Source organism: Canis lupus, chromosome 21 (assembly GCF_011100685.1).
Source record: "Canis lupus familiaris isolate Mischka breed German Shepherd chromosome 21, alternate assembly UU_Cfam_GSD_1.0, whole genome shotgun sequence".
Classification (NCBI taxonomy): domain Eukaryota; kingdom Metazoa; phylum Chordata; class Mammalia; order Carnivora; family Canidae; genus Canis; species Canis lupus.
This window is the reverse complement of record NC_049242.1, coordinates 5,530,547-5,555,290: the sequence shown is the minus strand read 5'-3', so window position 1 is coordinate 5,555,290 and position 24,744 is coordinate 5,530,547. Positions and strand designations below refer to the sequence as shown.

Below are 24,744 nucleotides of genomic sequence, written 5' to 3'. Positions count from 1 at the left end.
CAGTGAGGGACACACATTCTGTATTTATCTCCCCTGCTCAAGTGCATAGTCCACTGTTCAAACTTTCTGTTACAAAAGTCAAATTCAACAATAAAGTATTAAGAATTTCAACATGGCAATAGCAAAGCTTCTACCCTGATCTAAGTTATCATTATTGTCTTCCTGGAAGACTGCAAAAGCCTCCAAATGGGTCTCTCTGTTTCCATTCTTCCCAGCCTCTGACTTCATTCTAGTCTTCCCATAGCTATTGGATTGGTTGAAAAAATAATAATAAACATTCTCTCTCTCAGGATCCTCTGATTATCTTCTATCCAGGCCTCACACTGGCTCTCTTCTGGTCCTTTGAAAAAGTTCATTCCCATATTAGAGCGTGGGAAGTTGCTATTCTCTCTGCCTTTAGCTTCATGTAATGGTCTCTGTTTCCGCAATTAGTGGTCAGCTCAAAACTGTACCTTCAGTGTTAGTTAAATAAATCATGAAACATCCAAAAAATGGAATACTATACAGAAATTTCAAATTAAAATATAGGTATTGACATGAAAGAATACTCATAACCTATTAAGTGCAAGAAGCAGTTTGTAAAACGTTATATGTATCCTGTTTTTTAAGTGAATGTCAATAAAAAGTACACACACAAAATCCAAAAGCATTACACCAAAACATTAATAGGAATTATTTTTTAGAAGTGGTGTTTTACATGGCTTTCCTTCTTTCCTTTTTTATATTTTATGATTTTTCTACAGTGAATGTGCATATTTCATGTAATTTTTTAAAGTAGGAAATGAATGAAAATTTAATATGATGAGAAGTAAGAGCCTTTCTTGAACCACTTCGGTTAAACTAATTAATCCCCTTCCTATCACTCTTCTTTCCAAAGGGAGTAATCATATATTGATTGTAATAGTAATAATAGTTGTTAATATTAATGAGCACTTGCTTGGTGTCAGGCATCATGTTAGGCACTTTAACCTCAATATTCAATCCTCACACCTAATCCATGGGGTAGGTACTATCATCATTAGCATTGTTATTATTATTTTCCTTTTACAAAATAATAAAGTAAAATATATAAGATATTCAAGGCTTATATTATTTAGACAATTGGCCCAAAGTTGTACAGCCATAAATTGCAGAATGAAAATCAAACCTCTATCTGTCTCCCAAATCTATCCTATGTCATCTCTCCCACTTCCAAGACAGCAATCTTAATTTGGGTTAGCACGTATTCTCTTAATAAACTGAGGGGGGCACTTGATGGGATGAGCACTGGGTGTTATACTATATGTTGTTAAACTGAATTCCAATTAAAAAATATACAAACATTTTTAAAAAATAAATAAAATGAACTGATACCAAATGGAGCAGTTAGAAAACTCTAACCAATGAATGTTAGTCCCCAAATTTTGCTGTACTCAAAGGAATATAGCCAAGTAAAATTATTTAAGACCTTACTAGAATTTCTTGGATACCATAAATAAGATTTAAGTCTGAAGCTACACTTCAACTTTTTTGGTCCTTGCATCCACTCTTCTGATTCCTCCAGACACACCACTTTCCCCCTCCAAGACCTAGGCTAAGTGCCCTTATTTCTTACCCTGTCCTTTCTTCCCCTGGATTTGAAAAAGCCCAGAAGAACTCACCTGGCAACCTGGAGGCCTAGGGAGAGAAATGGATCAAATAAAGTCACAATTCTTCTGACTAGGCAGAAAAAGGTAAACTGGGAACACTCGTTCTATGAATTTTTTCCATCACATAAGGTTACCATCATTATCGTGTAAGAGTTTCTGACTTTTAATATGACCTAAAAGCATCATTTTACTTGGAAGAGCTGGGCACTATGGAACATCCTCTGAACCCTGGATTGTAAAAGGGAAATAGAGACATGAAAGCTGAAGGTAGAACTGCCTTCACAGAGGAAATATAACTGGAGTTAGATCTTGGCAGTTAAGTGACATTTAGGATAAGCCCAGAGTGAAAGGAGGGCTTCTAGAAGAACAAAGGTACCAACATGGCAATAGACTTAAGATGGGCATGAACAGATGCTAGGTTACCTGCCTTAGTGGAGTTTCTACAAAAAAACCAAAAGATAGGAGATGGGATTCATTCTTTTCTCTGGGCACAGAGCTGAGGGGCCCAGTAAGCATTATCTTGGAAAAAGATGAACTTGTCTTTCATGTTCTTCTAAATTTGTTCTCATTTTAGAAAACTAAAACTGGCTCCAAGCCCATTGATTTTTGCCTAGAAAAATAATAATTGGATACTTATCCAGACTTTTAGTCACAGCTAAACAGCCAAGTGGAGAGTGGATAGAGAAAACATTTTAAAAATGGTTTTAAAAGCTACTTTGGGAACTAATGAGTTTCCTTGAAACGAGTGAGCAGTCCACGTGGCTTTATTTAACAGTGATTTTTTTTTAAGATTTTATTTATTTATTCACGAGAGACACAGACAGAGAGAGGCAGAGACACAGGCAGAGGGAGAAGCAGGCTCCATGCAGGGAGCCTGATGGGGGACTGGATCCTGGTCTCCAGGGTCATGCCCTGGACTGAAGGCGGCGCTAAACCGCTAAGCCATGGGGGCTGCCCTGACAGTGATTTTTTGATGTGGCTTTTTCCTCATCCCTTTTCGCAGTAATTTTCAAGTTCACATTAATACAGTGAACAAACCTCAAAACAAAAACAATTTTGGGATTGTTCAAAAGAGCTACAACTGGGGTGCCTGGGTGGCTCAGTCAGTTAAACATCCCACTCTTGGTTTTGGCTCAGGTCATGATCTCAGGGTGGTGGGATCAAGCCCCACGTCGGGCTCTGAGCTAGGCAGGGAGCCTGCTTGGGGTTCTCTCTCTGCCCCTCCTGTCACTCACATGCTCTCTCTTTCTCAAAAAAAAAAAAAAAAAAAAAAAAAAAAAAAAAAAAAAAAAAAAGCTACAATCAACAGAAATACTCCTATCTGCCTGCTATTGAATAGCCTCCTTTCAAAATATTTTTAAAATTTCCCTAATGCTTATAGGTTATCCCTAAGTATATACTCTTCCTAATCTTATGTAATAATTTCCCCAACAAATCCAAAACTGTTTTCACAAACTCTAACTCTGGTTCTTCCAAGTACAATGGACCCAATGTCATTACATACTTTTTCTTTCACTTCCCTTTATTCTTGACCAGCAATTCTCCTAACCCATTTCATACCTGAGGCTTCAGTACTGTTGTTATTTCTTAGAGCCTTAATCTTTTTATTTTTTAGGACTCTGTTATCTTTCTTGATTTCTAGCTTCCTCACTGTTTTCCCAGAGTTTTCCTCATTCCCTTCTTCAGCAAGTTTACCCCACATTTTCATTTTTGTCACAAATAGGTGGTTTCTTCTCCTATCACTTTACATGAAGGCCTTTACTTTTAGCTATAGACCAGAGAGTAGGTCTTCTAGAAGAAACAAAGAAGAATCATCTGAGGGGGTTGGAGGAGAGGACTAGAAAAGGCACTGTTAGCTCCAATGCTACAGGGAAAGGACTCATGAATGTAGTCTTCCCAGGGTGAGCTGACATCAGCACCATGAGCAGCACTTAGCAAATCTTACCAGAGGCCTGACTCAGGTTTTACAGGACTATTTTAATTCAGGAGGAGACAACTCTATGACGAAACCCTACATGTGGTTATTTGCTTTCAAATGTTGTTGGTAGTATTTTTAATGTTCTGTTTTGTGATGAACTTACAAGATTTCCCTTTTTCTTTCCTCTGGTTCTGAATGCTTAGTGTAATAGGCTACACTGGTGCAAACTAAAAGGAAACACGTCTTGAATTTATTTTGTTCCCAGTGACCCCTCAAAATTAAGCCAAAGTATTCTCTGAGAAATCAAATATAGGTTGTAAACTAATGAATCATCAAGGGGACCTAAGTATGATGATCTGTCTGATAACTAGAATCCAAAAGAATGCTTTTATGTTTAGTTAAGCTTGAAAAGATCACAACTGACCTGTGACAAGAAAAAAATAAGACCCTACTAAGTTCAGATTTTATAATTTATAATTATAATTTGTATATAAATAAGCAAACTATACTTACAAATGTTATCTCAGCCATAAGTATGATGATTTTTTTTTAGAAAATACGTAAAATAGTGATTTCCTTGTTTACAAAACACCCAAGATAGTGAGCAGCTATTATTACAATTACTGAAACTGAGACGCTTCACCTTTAATGGCATGGTAATAATTTATGCAGAATTTTTAAGGATCAGTCCTCATGCTGGAATAGCTGGAGAGATCTATTGTGCAGCCAAAGCCATGCTGGTGATATCATGTTGAAGAATAAATTCCATTCAATCATGCGCAAAAGCCCCCATCACTGAGGAGCAAGAATTGGAATCTTCTATGTGGAATCAGTATCTACAAAGCCTTCTCAGAATATCTAAGGCTTGCAGCTGGTAACAAAGAAGATCTCTTCCTGGCAGGCCAGGAGTCTCCTTGAATTGGGGATCCCTCCACAAGGAGGAATCCATTCGCAATTATAGTATTGCAGGTAAAACCTGGTGAATACTAACTTTTTAGTTTCAGTTTCCTAGCCTCAGAATAGATAGGTTAATAAAAGTGGTAGAAAAAAAAATCTCTGAAATGATAAAGGCTATCGAAACTCTAATTCCAGGTTCTAGGTAACCTCCAGACAGAAATCAACGGGGTGAATTTCTCTCCAGTTTTGCTGACAATTCAACAAAAAGACAATACTTCTTGCTGCACTTAATGTAAGTGAATCAGGCCAAATAGAATCTATATAATGTGAAGACATAGTTTCTGAGACTACATGTAATAACTGCCACTGAATTTATATAATATAAATTATTGTACCATTAAGGTATGAGTCATGGCGATACGTGTTTGCTATATACTAAGTCAATGTCTAATTTTAATTACCTCTGAAAACTATAGAAGGCAGTTAGCTAAGCAACAAGTACAATTACTCTTAGCACACAAATATATGAGATCAACTCTTTTCTATGTGTAAGGACATGTGTGCAAGCATTATCTACAATAATATCCTGTTTATTTATGATGACAGAGGCAATGTTGAGAAAAATTTATCCAGAACTTGAAAATAAGGGGAAAAGATGATTGTGTGATCTTTTAATGTCATATTAAGGCCTATCTGAGATTCATGTGAGTCTCTTGAGAAAAGTCACTTTGACTAACAATTGATTAGGATATATATGTTTTTTCCCTAACTTTAGTAATCTTATTTCACTCCCTATTTCCACTGACTGTATAAGTCTCAGTTTCTCACACCCTCGTTGAACTAGATTTGTCATTCTGATGGTCCCTCCATTAATCACTTAAATGAAACTTTGACACATGCCTAATACCTTTCTTTTTTTTCCTTTTCTTTTTTTTTTATTGTACTAAGAGCACTCAACGTGAAATCTATCCTCAACAAAATTTTAAGTGTTCAATACAGTATTGTTAATGATAGACAAATTATTTTACAACAGATGTTGAGAATTTACTCATCTTGGATAACTGAAGCTATATGTCAATTGAATAGCCACTCTATACTTTTTCCTCCTCTCAGGCCCTGGCAACCACCATTCTAGTCTCTGCTTCTTTGAGTTTGATTATTTAGGTGTTGTTGTTGTTGATGTTGTTGTTGTTGTTGTTGTTGTTTTTATCTAACTTCAAAGTCTGGAGTAGACTTTCTTTCTTTCCTTCTTTGACAGAGAATGAGAGAGAGAGAAAGCACACAAGCAGGCGGAGCAGCAGGAAGAAGGAGGAAGAAGCAGGCTCCTCGCTGAGCAGAGAGCCTGACATGGGGCTCAATCCCAGGACTCCAGGATCATGACCAGAGCTGAAGGCAGCTGCTTAACTGACTGAGCTACCCAGAAGCCCCTGAGTTTGACTATTTTGGATATCTCACATCACATAAGTAGAATCATGCAATACTTCTACTTCTGTGACTGGTTTATTTCACAGAGCACAACTTCCTCCAGGTTCATCCATGTTGTCACATATGTCAGGATTTCCTTCTTTTTTTAAGGTTGAACAATATCCCACTGTATGGATATAGCAGATTTTTTAACCCATTAATCCGCTGCTAGACATTTAAAAGGTTGTTTCCACATATTGGCTATTGTGAGTGATGCTGCAGTGAACATGGAAGGGCAAAGGTCTTTTCAAGACCCTGATTTCAATTCTTTTGGATAAATACCCAGAAGTGGATATTATGGTATTGTTTGATAGTTCTATTTTTAATTTCTTGATGAATCTCCATACTGTTTTCCACTGTTTTCCAAACTGTTGATCACCATTTTGCCTTCCCACCAACAGTGCACAAGGGTTCCGGTTTCTCCACATCCTCACCAACCCTTATTTTTTTATATAGGCATTTCATAGTTGCAGGTCTCAAGTTTAGGTCTTTGGGGATCCCTGGGTGGCTCAGCGGTTTAGCGCCTGCCTTCAGCCCAGGGTGTGATCCTGGAGTCCCGAGATCAAGTCCTACATCAGGCTCCCTGCATGGAGCCTGCTTCTCCTTCTGCCTGTGTCTCTGCCTCTCTCTCTCTCTCTCTCTCTGTCTCTCATGAATAAATAAGTAAAATATTTTTTTAAAAAAGTTTAGGTCTTTAATCCATTTTGAATTGATTTTTGTGTATGGTATAGCATGAGGGTGTAATTTTATTCTTTTGCATGTGAATGCATAGTTTTCCCAACATCACTTGTTGAAGAGACTCTCCTTCCTCAATTGTGTATTCATAGCACACTGCTGAAGATCAGTTAATCATATATGCAGTGGGTTTATTTTTGGATTCTCTATTCCATTCTATTGGTCTATATGTCTATCTTTATGCTAATACTATATTGCTTTAATTATTGTTGCTATGGTGTGATGCCTCTAATTCTGTTCTTTTTCAAGAGTGTTTTGGCGATTCAGGGTTCTTTTGGGTTCCATATAAATTTAAATTTTCTTTTCTATTTTTGTAAAACATGCCCTTGGGATTTTGATAGGGATTTCCTTGAATCTGTCAGCTGCTTTGGGTAGTTTGAACATTTTAACAACATTAAGTCATAAAACTATAAACACAGGATGTTTCTTCAGTTGTGTATTTTTAGATTTCATTCATTAATGTTTTATAGTTTTTAACATACAAGTTTTTCATCCCCTTGGGAAAATGTTTTCCTTTTTTATGCTATCATAAATGGGGTTTTTTAATTAATTTCCTTTTCAGAACTCCCATAAATTTCCCAGCAAAAACCTTACAGATCAGAGGGAGTTATATCATATATTTAAAGTTCTGACAGGAAAAAAAAAAAAACCTACCACCAATAATACTATACCCAGCCAAATTCTCCTTCAAAAATGAAGAAGAGATAAAGACTTTCCCAGACAAGTAAGAGCTGAGGGAGTTCATCACCACTAGACCTATCTCATAAGAAAAGAAGTTCTCCAAGGTGAAACAAAAGGATGCTAAACAGAAACCTGAAGCATATGAAAGTATAAAACTCACTGGTAAAGGTAAATATATACACAAATACAGAATACTGTTAATACTGTAATAGCAGTGTGTAAATCACTTTGAATTCTAGTATAAAAGTTAAAAGAAAATTATTTAAAATAACTGTAAGTTTTAAAATATGCTAATGGTACACAATATGAAAAGATGTCAGATGTCAGCTGTGACATTAATAACACAGAGGGTGGGGAGAAGTAAAAGTGAAGCATTATTATATGCAATTGAAGTTATCAGCTTAAAATAGACTGTTATGTTTTATGTAAATCCCATGGGAACCACAAAGAAAATAACTTTTTTTAAGAGAAGTTTGTATTTAATAATTTAAAAATTATTATTTTTCACCTTTGAATTCATGTACCATTTTCTGTCTATACTTCTAACTTGGCATTTAGGATGTAGCACATGTCTTTATTAGTCCCTTATTTATTTGTTCCTAATAGCTCATCTGTCATTTACATCCTAAACTTCTTAAAGGCAAGACCACCCATGTCTTATATGTCCCTATACACCTCAGCTTCATGTGAACTCTCTTAAGTCTTATATCCATTTGTCACACCCCATAGATCAAGAGGAACAAATTTTTGCTCAAAGAAAGGATTAAAAGAATGCAATTAATTATAGAAATACATGTGTCTTGATCCTGGAAAACTGCTGACATCTCACTACCAGCCTTTTCATATAGTTTCTCAATAGTTTGAAATACTCTTTCACTACCTCTTCTTACCAGAATTACTCCTACTTGCCCATAGGTCAGACAGTAAGATTCAAAATTGCCAGTTTCTCTGGGAAGTCTTTCTTAAACTGCTCAGACTAACTTAATGCTCTCACTGTACCCCATATATTCTCCATCAGAATACTTACAACATCTTTTTAAAAGTAATAGTCTGTTCAGTTGTTGGCTCCTTGAAGTCAGAACTGCGTCTGTGTTGCTCTTTAATCCCAATGGCTCAGTGTTGTGCAATAAGCACTCAACTCAGGTTTGCTGAATAAGTGGTATATCCTGGTCTCTATTTCCCTCTGCAACATACACTATTTTTCTCTTGCTACCAACTAACTTAACCTTTTCATCCTTTCCCTATAGTTTTTACTGAACTCACAGACTGTGCTGCCTTATAAAATCAACTTTGCCAGTATCCTAATTCTTCTGCTGCTGCTTACAGCTCCCCTTCCCCAGTCTCCTTTGACCCTGACCTTCCTTCATTACTATTTCCTACCTACACTCCCAGCTTTGGATCCTGATTCTAATAATATTCTGGGGCAAATTCCAGGTCAGGAGAATCTGGTTTGTCCATCTACACTTCTCATTAGGCCAGATTATGGATTTGTTGCATCTAGCTATGGCAAGAGCAGGATTACATAGAATTAAATATGGCTAAATTCCCCCTTTAGCAGGAAGCATATTTTCTTAGAAAGTGATATGAGTGTAGAAACTGTCATGATTGAAATGTATTGCACAACTGATTATGAAGGATAAAAATATATTTTTGGCCAGTTGTTTCTAAAAATGCATAATTTGAGATATTAAAAAATCAGATACTTTATCCTCACAATGTACATTCCGGAGGTGGCAAAACAAGCACTGCCTTCCTTTTAGCACCTTAGGAAACTAGCACAGAGAATTTGACTGGCTAGCTAAAGATGGTACAGTTAGTCAGAAATCTGTTTACCATGAGGGGGAAGGGGCCTTAACCTGGGTTCTTGCCTGCTGGGGCCTCTTCCATGTTCTCATCAGGTTCCCTTTCACCTCTCAGTACCCAGTATGCCTCAGAAGAGTTCCATTATCATAAACTTTATGGAGAAGAGAAGAAGCAAATGGGGTAGAATGGAGATTACTGATTGGGAGTCATAAATGTTTGGCTTCAGATGTCTGTGGTTAGCCTCAAGTAATACAATCCAATTCTTCCTACTCCCTTTGCACTCAGTAATGAATAACCAAGGCTATTAAGATTGAACAGAAATTTCTTTGCATTTATTTTTCTTTTGACCATGAAAAGTCTCATTGGGGTGTTGCCATGGAGACCATGATGTCATAAGCAACACAATGTACTGCACTGAACCCCCAGAGAATCAAAGACAGGGCTTGATGGAAGCATTTTCTGGGCTGGTTTATTGCACTTAACAAGAAAATGGAAATCTGACTTGAGAGAGAAAAACATTTCTAAACATTGCACACTGCTGGGGGTTAGTTGATGTGGTCACTGAAAACTCCACAGAAGAAAGTGTCTCTAGAGTTCAGACACACTAAAAGGTCAGAGCAAGGGGGTGAACAGAGTATGTGACCAAATTGGCTGTACTTCGGACAGACTGTTCCCAAGCTGAGATGGTCCAATTTTGGGTTACATAGCAAAATCTCTCTACTGAATTTTTTTAGTCATATTGAAAATTCACTGTGGGATTCAATAGAAACAAGGAACTCTGAGACTCAGTAAATCAGAATAGGTGGGGCTTAGCAGAATTTTGTACACACAAGTCCACATGAGTTATAGTCTTCTTCAATGTCAAGTGTAGGACACTTTTTCATGTGCTTTCCAATAATTCCAATTCCTTTCCTTTATACACAGTCCTTGCCACCCACGTTATTTTCTGGCTCACCATCAGAGGTGAGATTTTTGTTTTGTTTGTTTTTGGTTTTTTGCTCCAGTCATTATACAGACCACAACTTTCCACAGGAGGGAAAAACAAAACAAAAAGCACAATTCTAACGGAAAAAGAAGGATGACGAAAACAAAAGGGACCTGAGGACAGATCACTGGGAGTGATAGAATTGAAAAGCGGCAGGCCTGATTACTAAAATAGATGTTGAAAGTGATAGATGTATATGAGGAGCAGGTACATACCTGTCAGAGAACCAGAATGTTCCTGATCTATTCTGAGATTTTCTCAGATATATGGAGTGGTACTAACTTTCAAATGTAATAATTTCAACATCATTTGAGTTCCTGAAATTCTACATGGAATGGATTTGAAAGCATACGGGATTATACCAAAGTAGATTTGCTGTAATAAAGAACTCCCTTTGTGAAGACATGTTCATTTCTTACCTGTTTTTTTTTTTTTTTTGGATGGGGAGTGAAATTCATATAACAAAATTTTTCACTCTTAAGTGAACAATCAGCAGCATTCAGTACAGTCACAAACAATGTTGTACAAACATCACCTCTACTAAGTTCCAAAACATTTTTATTACCCTCAAAATAAAGCCTTGTATCCATTAAGCTGTTCAATCCTCCCTCCTTCCAGCTCCTGGCAACTACCAATCTACTTTCTGTTTCTATGTATTTACTTTTTCTGGATATTTCATATAAATGGAAACATACAGTATGTATGTAACATACAGTATGTAATTCTGTCTGGCATCTTTCACTTAGCATAATGTTTTTGAAGTTCATCTTCATTATAGCACGGATCAACACTTCATTCCTTTTGTGGCTGAATAATATTTCATAATATGTATAAACCACAATTTGTTCATCCATCCATTCATTTATGGACATTTGGATTGTGTCTACTTCTTAGCTATTATGAGCAGCACTGCTATGAACATTCATGTGCATGTACTTGTTTGAGTCTCTGCTTTCTGTTCTATGGGTCTATATCTAGGAGTGGAATTGCTGGGTCATGTGATAATTCTGTGTCTAACTTTTTGAGAAATTGCCAAACTGGTTTTCACAGTGATTGAGCCATTTTGCATTCCCATTAGCAATGCATGACGATTCCAGTTTCTCCACACCTTCACCAACATTTGCTGTTTTCCACTTCTTATAGCCATCCAAGTGAGTGTGGAGTGATAAGTCTTTGTAGTTTCCACTTGCATATCCCTAATAAATAATGATGTTGACCATCTTTTCATATTAGCCATTTGTATATCTTTTTTGGCGATAAGTCTATTCATATTCTTTTATCTTATTGAAGTTCTACATCACCTGCTTGTTTTTTTAAATCTCTACTGAACATCCAGAATAAAAGATCTCCTTGTCATCTCCTAGAAGTGCACACTTTCCTCTTCCCACAGCCTTTTAGTTTTACTCTTTAATAACTAAGTAACTGGTGTCAAACCATGCAAAGAATAGGGATCAATCAGCAAAATTATTCTTGGGTGTGCCTTGAGGAGGAAAGAAATGATTCTACTACTCCCTCCTGCTTTTTAGGTTTCTGTGCAAGTCATTCATCCATGTTCAAATCCTTGCTATCTGGGCATCTTTCTTATTAGATGAGGTCATGAAATTCAGTTTCAATTTCTACACCTTTGAATATTGGTGCTGGTTTTCATAGAAAAATTCTCTCATTGAACATTGAGGCAAAGGAGGTCAGAGAATCAATAGTTGCCTAAAATTATATAACTATTACTAGCAAGCTAGGCCTAGAATCTAGACCTCCTAATTCCTTTATCTGTGTTTATTTTACTACACATCTCTGCCTCTACCCAGTATCAGGAAGAAGTAAAAGGGCAGGAAAAGTCTTCACTGGAGAGTGTTGGTAAAAAGTGAGAAAAACAAGAATTATCTTTAATGTCATTATTCTTCAAGAGTTACTGGCAGGGGGCAAGAGGTGACTGTGAGGATTAAACAGAATTTTTGCAGTTTCATGGGTTTTCCACAGGAATGCCTTGATGAACTCCAACTGTTTCATCATCTGAGCATGTTGCGATTTTTTTTCCTGCTCACTGTTTATTGCATGCATACAACATAGAAAGGGATGGTGTATTCTGCTGCCTCACTGCCTTCACTGCAGTTGAACCAATAACTTCTCATTGCAGATATGGCGCTTGTGGGTAATACTTTCTGCCAGCTGAAACCTGTAGCTAAAAAACACAGGGCAGGCCATAGAGAAACAATGAGAACAATAGTTTCCCTCCTTCTCTTTTTTCAAAGCAGAAGAGAAGACCACTCCCTATGCGGTTGTTGCCAGAGAGGCCCTTATCCCCTCAGCAACCATTCTGAGTAAGGCCCAGAAGAGCACAGACCAGGGAGTCAAATAAGTCAGTGTTTGGTTCTCAGCTAGGCTAGCGACTAGGCATTTGACCTGGGACAAGTCACTCAAACTCCATGAGCTTCACTTTCCCCCCTACAAAAGGGGAATGGCAATATATACCAACTCTTATAAAAATTAGATATTGCAAGTAAAATACTGTGTACTGTAAATATGTATGTACATATACACACAGTGTCTAGAACATAGTATATAACAATAGTGGTGATTCTTCTTTCACTTCCTTTTGCTTCAGCCCCTGCCCTCCTGACCAACCTGAGTGGACAGCACACCTGAGCTCTAAGTACGCGATATGAAGGACTCACACAGCCTGGCCTGGATTATCTGGACCACAAGAGTACAGCTCCTCCCCAACTTGGCCTGAATCCTGATAAAGCTACTTTCTAGTCCTCATCTGCCATGACCCAGCAGCAAAAAATGACTAAACCAACTCTTCCCTTGCCCAGACTTAGTTTAATCACAGTCCCCTTGGACTTGTGAACTTTCACTCCACTGGTCATGGAAAGCATTTGCTTTTGTCAGGTAAGTGAAAACCTACCTATCAATAACAAATCGGAAGAGTTTCCCTAATTGCATTCCACAGTTTGGTATTTAACTCTAGATTGTCTATTATTTTGTATCTTATCTTCAGGATTCCCATTTCATCACCTTAAGTCAGACAGTAAACTCCCCAGAAGGAAGAGATGCCTTACATCACAATAATCTCACATCATGCCTAACACAGTATGCTCAAGAACCACTTCTTTACTTCACTGAGAGCCAATTTGGGTAGAAATCAAATGTACCCCAAACTAAAAGAATTCATTAGATAGTGGCAAAAATTGAAGATCAAGCTGTAAAGACAGACTTAGTCCAAATAGGTAGGACTGGATAGGTTTTTAACTTGTAGGTGAAGGAAATAACATTAAGGAGTCAAATGAAAAGAAGCAGAAGCTTATCTTTCCTGAAATCCTGGCAACCCACAGGTGTCCTCCACAGAACTCTTTAGTGCTTCCTGTCTATGGCCATGATTTGTCATAAGCTCATTAGACTAGTTATCATTTTATACATATGTACCTTAGCCTTGAGCCATTGGAGACCAAGAACCATATCCTTTCAATCTTTGCAACCCTGCATGTCTAGCACAGGGCTGGCCACATTCTGAGTGCTCAATAAAAGAGGTAGTTGATGGTGGTTGGTATGTTCTATCCTTGAAGTTGAGGTGACATTAAGAGATATGCCCATCAGGGCTTGGAAATAAGGCTTCTCTCTGGAGGTTATACCAGTAAATCAGAATTTTTTTTTAGATTTATTTATTTATTCATGAGAGAGAGAGGCAGAGAGAGAAGCAGGCCCCACTCAGGAAACCCAATGTGTGACTCGATTCCTGGACTCAGGATCACACCCTGAGCCAAAGGCAAACAGTCAACCACTGAGCCACCCAGGCATCCCAGTAAATCAGTTCTTAATAGGATCTGATCTGTTATCTCTAGAAAACACTGTAATACATTATGCTCTGCAAGCAAAAGATCAGGGACAGGCAATGAATAACTGCATTTATGGGGGGAAATGAAAAAAAAACTGAAGCCTAATCAATGCTATTATTTTTATTTGTCTTAAGAAGACAATGTGGGCACAAAAAAGGATGGTGCACATGGAGCCTAGAAAGAGGAAGCCCAAAGAGTGAGCCCTTGTCAATGTTAGTCCCATGTAGTTCTGAGCAGAGAAACTGTCAATCTTCCAGAATGTTCTGGAATGGTGGTGTCACCTGAATGTTCTCTGACATGGTGGTGTCACTGTTCTTTGAGCTGCTCTAGGGCCTGAACTAGAGTACCTCAGTTTTTATCACTGAGCTGTCATGCAAGAAGAGGCTGTCTAGTTTATCATGATGTCCTCACCATCTATCATGGTGCCTGGCATGTGACAGATAAATATATATTGAATTAATAACTATTTCTTAGTTTTTAAATATTAAAACTTTACTCTCCGTTAGGGTAACTTGAAATAAAAACTCATATCTATCTATCTATCTATCTATCTATCTATCTATCTATCTGAACCTCTGGATGATTACAGTATTTTGTCATTTCTGAGAAGAGATGTGTATATCTTCATGCTTCTTTGTTTATAACATTTGGAAGTATCTTATAATTGAGCATATTTAATATAGTACTGGTTTTTCAAAAACTGGTTGTTCTGCAAAAAAAGTAATTAATTCATGGTGTAATCTATCAGTAATATTTAAAAATTATAGAAATATAGTAACTCAATTTCTTTTGTATCAGGAATAGGGGGCATAGATGATAGCCCTATAAAATCCAGAAGCTAGAAATAAATAGCTACTTTAGCAATGAATAATTCAAATTCTGATTTATATATCCACCTCTAAGAGTTATAGTATCCTGATTAGGCCCCAAGAGCTGATCCAATCTGAGGCACCAAGCACACTGAGTCCTTAGTGACACAGTCCGTTTCCTCCAGTGACCAGTGAGGCCTCTTTGGCCACTCCAGCTTCTTCCTTCCTTCCTTTGATAGTTAGCAAGCACCAATGGCTTTGGAGAGAGCAGCTCCAGGAGGAATGAAACAGAAGTAGGGAGTAGAGTACAGTTCTATAGACAACTCCTTCAAGAAACTTGGTCTGTAGAGGAAAAGAAGCAATACAGACGTAAAGAAAAAGCAAAGTAGACAACAAAAGTTTTTAAGTTACAGATTTAGGATCATATTGATAGGTTGACAGGGGAAAACAACAGAGAAGAGTACATTGACAATAGCAAGAGAAAGGGTGCATTTATGAGCAAGCATATTGCCACTATCAAGTCTTCTCTAAGCAGCCCTACCAAGTAACCCCAAACTAGGTGACAGGCACTGCTTCTTCCACAAGACACTTTGTACACCCTGTTGTAGCATCTATCATACCAAATTAAAATTCTCTATCTGTGGATTTCCTCATCTCATACACTGGATGCCACCTGATGAGCTTACTGTTGCTGCCATTACAAATGCCCATAAAATAACAAAAATGTATAGTCTCACAGTACCAGGTGTCAGAAGTCCAATAGGGATCTTATGGGTCTAAAATCAAGGTGTGGTAAAATTGTGTTCCTTCTGGAGGCTCTTAGGGAGAATCCATTTCCTCAGCAATTCCAGCTTCTAGAGGCTGCCCACATTTCTTGAGTTATGGCCCCTTCCTCCAGTCACTAAGACCTCTGCTTCCATTATCACAACCTCTTCTCTCTGACTCTGATTTTACTACCTCCCTCTTTCTTTTATAAGGACCCTTGTAATTACAGTAGAAATAGACCCACCAGATAATCCAGAATAATCTTCCCATTTTAAGATCCTTACCTTAATCACATCTACAAATCTCTTTTGCTATGCAAAGTAACATATTCACAGATTGGGAGGTATAGGACTTAGAATTTGGGGGGACCTCACTCTGTCTACCACACCCTGTAGAGCAGGTTCTATGTTAACCATCCCTGTCTCCCAAATGCCTGGATAACAGTATATGCTCAATAAATGTCAGTCCTCCTTTCTGTCTACACTTTATACACTGCTCTCACTTATTCTTTTATTCAGTTTGCACAACTACCCTACTGAGAAGAAGATGTTGTTATTTAGAAGAAAGTTTACTAGATTAGAAATATGAGGTCTAGGTTATTAGTCCTAGGCTCCCCATTTCCAAATGAGTAAAGTGAGGCTCAGACCTTTAAATTACTACATCATACCCAACCAGTAAGTCTAGGATTTGAAGCCCACTTTCTTTTCATCTTAGTGCACTGTATTATCAGCTTACAAGTAGGTTGTTTTACTCTACTGTGAAGGCAGGTCAAGACCCTGATCAGCATCTTACACTAGTTAGGTGGGTTAGATGGAGTAATATTTGTAACAGTCTTGACTACCCCAGAGATTTTATATGTGGATTTACTTGGTCAGGAACCTTAAAGAAGTTAGGCTTTGTTCTTACCGAGTACTTTTCCTTTTACCCATTTGATTTCCAACTGTTTATTTCCTAAGGAAAGAATAATCCATGAACTTTGGGACCTTCTGGTGCCAAACATAGGCCACACTTCCCTGTATTGTACTGTCTGTGTAATTCTTGACATTGGCACAAGCCTCCATCCAGATGAAGCTGTTTTATGTCCTCTCTGGAAATTTCCTCTGGTGCTCAGGCTGCCTGTGGTTGGTTGTGCTGGTTCACAGGTAGGAATTCTGGCTGAGGTCACCATTGCACTTTCCAGCTCTTTAAAGTTTTGAAGGCATGTCCACATATCTTCCCAGACAAAACTCCCACCTTTGTTCCTTCTTTCTTTTCACTATAAATCCACTTTGAAGTTTGAATCTTCCAGGAAATCCATTCAATGCCATTCTAAACCAACAAATAGATGAAATTTAAACCAGGCACCTGAGACCACTTATTTTTATATCCATATATATGACTCTGGCCTTCAAATCATTTCCAAACTTTAGTTTATCCTACTTTTAATAGAATATTCTATTAACTATTCTCCAGTGCCTAAAAACTTCAAATGTTTAGGATGATCTTCAAATATTTTTGTCATTGTGACCTCTCTACAAATTTGGCCTTTTTCCTCCTGCATTTCTTGTATCATTATTCTACTTTCCATCTACTTTCTTCCCAAAGTTGAGGGATTTAATTATTTTTTTCACCTCTATAGTGAATGTCCGTTGTTTTGCCTGCTAATAATCTCTTTTTCCCTTTACAAGTAACTCTTTTTGGGGGGATAACTGCTTTTGCCTCTCAAAAAACATTGTGATTCTGAGGGAGCTGCCAATTACAGTTGCTCCCCTACACACACATACACGTACATACACACACCCCTTGCTACAGGAATGGGCAAATGACAAGGGCCAAGCCAGGTACAGCCCAATTATAGCAATGTGATAGCCTCATGACCTTAGTTGAGCAAATCTGATTCTTTCACTGTGATTTTTATGCACTGAAGTAATTAGGGAAAGATCCATCTGTTCTTCTATGGTCACTGGGCAGCTGGGAAGATTTCCCTTAAGCCAGGGGCCTGGAACAAAGAACAAATCATATGGGCTACGTTGGTCCATTTACATGGGGAAAATTTATCTACTATAGGAGAGAAGAGCACCAGATACAAAAAATATGCAAAGAAAGAATCCTGGTATCCAGGCGACTTGAAAGCCAGTTGTACCTCATTCTTTCTAGCTCCTGAACTGATGAATCCCTTGTTTCCTTAAGTTAATTTTAGTTAGGATTTCATTACTTACAATCAAGAAGTTCTCAGCTAATACAATCTTTTTTCCCAACTCTTTCTTGTTTTCTATTTTCCAGAGTGTTTCATACAAACTTTATTTCTTCTTTACAGATAATTTTATTTTTTTAAGATTTTATTTATGTATTTATTTATTTATTTCAGAGAGACAGAACATGAGCAGGGGAAGGGGAGAAAGAGAAGGAGAAGCAGACTCCCTACTGAGCAGAAAACCTGACCCAGAGCTCAATCCCAGGACCCCAGGATCATGACCCAAGCCCAAGGCAAAGGCTTAACCAACTGAGCCACCCAGGCTCCCCTACAGCTAATTTTAAGTCCTAAATCATTGTTAACCAAATCACAATCCCCACAAATCAATAATGGATATATTAAAACTTCATTTTTCTGCAGCATCAATAACTAACTGAAAGATAAACCCTTTCCCAAGACTGAAATGTGCCTTCCTGGAAAACAGCCTCTGATTCAGTTCTATACATTACGGTATGCAGCACACATGGAATACTAAGGAACGTTACAATAATTTATGTAGAGAAAAACCCTGGCTGTCCTAACTGGAGTCCTCTAAAGTCATTAGACTTTCGGAATATCTCCAAGTGCAAAAATGCCTGAGAAACTCAAATAAAACAAAGCAAAAAGTTCTCGGCAGTAGAGAAACAATTTCTAACACTCAACATCAAATGAAAGCACCACAGAATGCTAAGGAGTTAAATTTCTCCCATGGTTATGTGGTGGAGGAAAATGCTCTCATTAGATGGCAATACCTATATATTTCATTATCCAAGAAGCATGAATAAAGTGAGAGAAAATGTAAGAGACTAGAAGGAAGGAAAGTAGCAGAAAGGAAAGAGGGTGACAAATGTGAATCCACAGGGAGGCAGTGGAAGACAGGATGTGAGGGCAGTGCCAACACAGGTGAGCAGCAGCTTCACTAGCACGGTGGGAGGGCCTGCACAGGGATGATAGTTAAGAACCTAGGCAAGGGGAAGGGAGTCAAAGAAGAGTGCCAGCAGAATGTCGGAGATCCCAGGAGATGGGGTTGGAAAAGAAGAGAAGCCACAGCCACCTGCCCTGAACTCACTGAAACATCTGGGGGCCCCATTAAAGGCACGACACCTGATACATGGCTCAGTAGTCAGTGGAAGTGTTTTCTGTTCATTGCATCAAGGAGGAAGGAGGAACTAAGACTTAACTTTGCTGGCACCCTATTGTAAACAAAACTTTGGCATCTCAGTGAAGCCGTTCCTAGATTTAAATTTCATTATTTTTTAGTGAAAGGCAAAGTGCAAAAATCAACAGTGTGTTTGATAATCTTAAAAGAGGAAATAGACTATGTTCTCAGCTGTTCTAACTCATACTGGACCATAGTGTTTGCTTGTTTGGTTACCTGCACTGCTGTTGGGGGTAGGGGAGATTCGGGATGGGGATCAGGGGCATGGACAAAGGCACTATTGTGAGAGCGTAGTGACTCCTAAAGGCCCAATGAGAAAGCTACTCAAGACAGGTTTTCCCCAGTCAGGCAATGAGCAGAGGGCGGTCCAGGAGGGAGGTCTATCTGGTGAAAAAGCTGAAGCGTGCCCTTTCTCTCTTACATTTCCCAACCATCAGTCACTTTTCTTAATCCATCAATGCTTTGAGGAATTAAGGACAGGGCCTATGTCCATATAGGGACAAATCAGTACCAGGAAAGAGAAGCAACCTTGAGACTGTGGTTGCAAAAGATGCTCAGAGCACAGAGAAGTCACCTGGAACAGAATGATCAGCTGAGGGGGGGAAAACTACAATGAGGATAGATTTGTGGGGCATGTAGGCATTCTTTGGGGATTTCCAGGAATATGAAGTGAAGATTGATAATATGCTGCATTTTCTGTGCCTATGGAAAGGATGGTTAAATCATCATCATTATCATCATCATCATCATCATCATTAATTATTCAGATTAAGAGACTCTTAAAGGCTGGAGAACTTGAGAACCTAAAGTTTGCATTGGAAAGCAAGAAGAACACTATAAAACACACAAGTTATCAAAGCAAAACTATTTATTTACTTGCTTTGTTGATGCTCAGAAGAAACTACAGTGATTCATCTAAGACTGCAGAGATATAGTAAAGATGCACCTTTCATAAACCAAAGAATTCATGCTACTGTCTTTAGTTTCCAGCCACACAACATCCTAATTATCCTATTTCTGGTTCAGTACTCAATAAAAAAAATCATGTTTTATGAATAATTGAAGCTGACATAATCATGTTTGTTTGTTTTTTTATTTATGAGAGTGAGCGTGAGTGGGGGAGGAGGACTGCAGCGAGAGGCAGGCGGAGAGAAAGAATCTCAAGCAGACTCCCTGCTGAGCATGGAGCCTGACATGGGGGTTCAATCTCATAATCCTGTTATCATGACCTGAGCCAAAATCAACAGACGTTTAACCGACTGAGCCACCCAGATGACCCTCATGTACATTTGTATAAGGACTAATTTTGATGTCTCAAGCTAAGTTATGGCATCAGAAGGCCATAGTTGGAGAAAAAGATTCATACATCTCATCAGAAAAACTGCAAGTGGCAAAAAAGTATTTTGTAGATATTTTCATTATTGGCGATACAGAAACCAGAGAAAAACCTGATTGTATTCACATGAGAAAACATCTCCTCCTACTCCATTAAAGTATATGAGGATTTTCTACCATATAAATGTTACAGTTTTAAGATAAAGCATTTCATGACTATTTGGACTTGTAAGAGTGGCTGCTCACACTTGAGTGTATGATGTCATTTCTAAAGACATTCACATAGGGAAAAGGCAAGTCTGGAAATATAGAATCCAGAACAAATCTGGAGACTCTTCTAGAACAAGATGATGGCAGAGATTTTGCATTTAAAAAATAGTGAAAGGGATTAAAGGGTAACGGAGAGAAAATGAGTGGGAAATATCAGAGAAGGTGACAGAACATGGGAGACTCCTAACTCTGGGGAACGAACAAGGGGTAGTGGAAGGGGAAGTGGGTGAGGAGATGGGGTGACTGAGTGACTGCCACTGAGGGGGGCACTTGACGGGATGAGTACTGGGTGTTATACTATATGTTGGTAAATCAAACTCCAATAAAAAAAATATACGAAGAAAATAAAAAACAAAATAAAACAAAGAACCTATTGATTTTTAGCAGAGCTGTGGGTTGCTGAAATGAAGACTACACTTCCCAGTCACCTTTGCGGCTAGGTGTAACCAACCATATGGCCAACTTTTGGCCAATGAGATGCAAACTAATGTAGAAAGTGTCCTTCAAGGGAGAAAGCATGATTTCTCTTTTCTGTCGGCAGTTCTGTTCTTTTTCTGTTATGTGGGTATAACAACTGTGGCTTCAGTAGACCTCTTGGAATACACATGGTGCCTCTAAGGGATAGCAGATAAGTAAACCCGAGGAAGCCAGAGGGTCTAACAAATTTATACCAACTCTGAATGCTGACCTCCAGAGTTTTTATATGAAATAATGAAATGTTCTAAGTTGAGCCACCATATATGAGTTTTCTGCCACAAAACACTGAACCCAGTTCTAACAAATACAAGGGGGAAAATAAACCACTGTATCTCTTTCCTGGCCTGGGCTTTGGAGGATGTAGATTTCTAAAAAAGTGTTTATTGGATGACACTTTTTTTTTTAAGAGTTTATTGATTATTTGACAGAGGGAAAAAAAACACAAGCAGGAAGAGTAGCAGAGGAAAAGGAAGAAGCAGGCTTCGGGTGGAGCAGGGAGTCCCCCACGTAGGACTCTATCCCAGGACCCTGGGATCAAGACCTGAGCTGAAGGCAGACGCTTCACTGAATGAGTCACCCAGGTGCCGTGAGTGACACATTTAAAAACTAATAATCAACTCATGGAGTTGAGCCAGATCCTAGAAAGTTACAGACTGAGGTCAGTCATTCCTCTGTCTCTGGAGCACACATGGGATGGGATAGATCCTGCAAGACCCTGTAGCAATTATATCTTATAGGCCAGATTGTTTAGATTCTTCCTATTTAGGATCCTTCCAGCTCTCCATAATTATTTCCCTGCTTCTTTCATCAGAAAACAGAGTTTTGTTTTGTTTTGTTTTTATTTTCTTTTACTCAAACCTGAGTCAGGCCTGAGAGGAATTGAAGAAAGTAGCTTTATCCATGCCTAGGGCAAAATGTAAAGAAGGAGGACCTCCTGACACCTCATACCTGGGTGGAGGTGACAGTCAAAATAAGTAAGAAACACCTAAATGAGTGGTTCCATCCACCAAACCAGCAACATCTTCTTTTAGAACAAATATTTTATAACCCTCCCTTGCTACCCTAAAATTCAGAGATAATATAACTATCAACATGTATAAACAAAGAAATCAACATAATCCCCAAACTATAATACAAAAGAAAAAGAAAATAATAAAGGAATGCTTTTTTTTCTCCATATAAATGTGCAAGTATGACCATAGTAAGAAAAAAGTGCCCCTACATTTCCAAATGTTCCAAAAGGTGATAAGATATTAGGGTCACAGTGATGTCTCATTCATCCCTATAGGAGTTTCTCCTTCCAGGGACAACCCTGAAGGTATTGATGGTTTTATTCTATTAAATTTATTTATTTTACTTTATTATTTTGTTAAGAAACATAAATTTTCTTATAGCAGAATTACTTTCAAATGTGTTCTGAAGCAAGCAAATTTCTTATTAATAGGTGTTATGTTTAAAAATATATAGTCTAATAACAAACATTAGTTTGAGCAAGTCAGAATGTTTTTTACCAGCTTTATGTTATTTCTAGTGATGTTTCCTTAAGATGTCACTGTGCCCTGTGAATTTAACTCCCAAACATATTTCATCACAGAATCCTTTTTTCCTGGAACATTTCTTAAGTCCAGCTTCTCATGGAAGAAACTTAGAAAACACTGCCTTATAGCCTGTCAAAGAGCATGTCACCAGAGAGAAAGGAGGCTCTTCCAAAGCCCCTGTGTGGGAAAACAGCCCTTATTGAACTCATTCATTTTGTGGGAAGGTGGACAAAACAGACTTCCCTGGAAGTCACAGTTTTGCCACATTCACTTGAACTTCATGAAAGGGGAAACAAATGAGTAAAATGAATCTGATACCAGAGTCTTTTTCAGGAAAGCATGATGTGAAGGCTGCCAGTGGTACTGACATGATTTCAGCCCACATTTCATGCTGTGTACATCTACAGCTATTTTAACAAGACATTACAGAAATTATTTATAACATTGACAATGAGGCCTTCAAAAGTGATATTGTGGTTTGATATCTTTAAAGAGTATATTTCACAAGTAATATTCATAAACTTCATCGTTTCTGAAATTCCTAGTTTGTATAAGAACGTTTTTGTAATCATTGATTCATTTCATCCACAGAATGCACTCGTGAGCTACCCTCAGACCTATCTTACACACAGAGAACCTGAAGCATAGACTTGTGATGTGCCAAATGTCACAGAATTTTTTAGTTGCGAAACTTGGACTCAGCCCGGGTCTAGCCAGCTTTAAAGCCCATGTTTTTTCCATCACCTCCTTTAATTAAGGGAAAATTTCAGAACATTTTCCATGCTTAAAACAAACAGTTACAGCAATTACAAGTCAGCCATTTGCTTTCAGGAAAACAGCCATCACGATTACCCAGTACACTGACTCCTTGAGGATGCCATAGCTCGTGTCTCAGTGCACATATTTTAACTGATGAAACTATACAGATCTGCTAAAAGTTTAAAAGGGTGAAAAGATTATCATGTTTTTCTTCCTCCCTCAGTATCACCTGGTTTAAACTTCAAGGTGTGTTCTTTGAAACCCACTTGTTTCCAGTGACTCATTTTGAAATCACGATTTCATCTTCCTTGTTCTTTGCAAAGCCAGGAAGAGACATCAACATCACATTGTTTTCACCTTCAAACACATTTACCCTGTAACCGGAAGGATCCACAACTGTTATTACTAATTTGTTGAATAATATGTTCTTCTTTCATCTTTTCCCAAGAGCAGAAATCCGTTCTGAAAACAGGGTGCCCTGCTTGCCATCTGTTTTATCCACCAGCAATGGAAAGGATTCACATACTCATAGTCAACACATATTTACTGAATACCTACTTTGTACCAGACATTGTTCTGCATTATGGGAGTGCAGTAGCAAGATAGATGAGATCTTTTCTCTTTGAGGTCTATACTCTAATGAGAAGCATACAGAGAAAAATTACCCTTCTAGACAGTGAAAGCGTTATGAAGGAAACAAAAGAGGTTGGTGTACCACAGTGGGCCTGAGGTGAAAGCTATCTTTAGATTTAGGCAACTTTCAGAAGGCGGTAACATTTGAGCTGAGATCAGAATGACAATGAAACAGAAATGATGTGATTTGGGGGAAGAGAGTTGCAGGTGGGATTTAAGAACTAAACTTGAGAGTTTGAGAAATATAAAGGAGTCAGGAGCAGCTGGAAAGTGGTGAAAGAGAAAAATAGTAGGTGAGATCAGAAGGGTTAACAGAGTCCAGAGCTCATGGTAGAGAACTTGGATTTCACCCCAAGTGCAGTGAGAAGGCATCAAAGGATTTGAGGCTGAATTATTGACTCTAACATGGCAAAAATTGAGAGCAAAACCAGTCAGGCCACAGACACGTGAGAAGATGCTCAACATCACTCATCAGCAGGGAAATGCAAATCAAAACCACAGTGAAATGTCACCTCACACCTGTCAGAATGGCTAAAATCAGCAACACAAGAAACAACAGGTGTTGGCAAGGCTGTGGAAAAAGGGTAACCCTCTTGCACTGTTAGTGGGATGCAAACTGGTGCAGCCACTCTGGACAACAGTATGGAGATTCCTGAATAAGTTAAAAATAGAACTACTGTATGATCCAGCAGTTGCATTACTGAATATTTACCCAAAAGATACAGAAAAATACTAATTCAAAGGGATGCATGTACCTGATGTTTATAGCAGCATTGTCTACAATAGCCAAATTATGGAAACAGCCCAAGTATCCATTGACAGATGAATGGATAAAGAAGATGT

General features: G+C 38.2%; 1 protein-coding gene and 1 long non-coding RNA gene across 8 annotated transcripts in view; one reads left to right on the top strand and one right to left on the bottom strand.

Moving 5' to 3' along the window:
• The window catches only part of FAM76B (family with sequence similarity 76 member B), a 177,743-nt gene that overhangs the window by 61,046 nt on the left and 91,953 nt on the right, over positions 1 to 24,744 (bottom strand). For 4 of the 7 annotated variants that reach the window (XR_005375414.1, XR_005375413.1, XR_005375418.1 and 1 more), the window contains one exon: positions 16,689 to 16,826. The exons of 1 other annotated variant lie outside the window; for it this stretch is intronic. The gene's annotated coding sequence lies outside the window, so the exon portion shown is untranslated. Of the gene's footprint in view, positions 1 to 14,908; positions 15,096 to 16,424; positions 16,827 to 24,744 lie in introns of those variants that run through there. 2 more of the 7 variants (XR_005375412.1, XR_005375416.1) reach the window with 2 other exon arrangements.
• On the top strand, positions 9,535 to 17,915 carry LOC111091478. Its single transcript, XR_005375428.1, has 3 exons — positions 9,535 to 9,737; positions 12,714 to 13,000; positions 17,866 to 17,915. It is a non-coding gene; the product is annotated as an uncharacterized LOC111091478 (long non-coding RNA).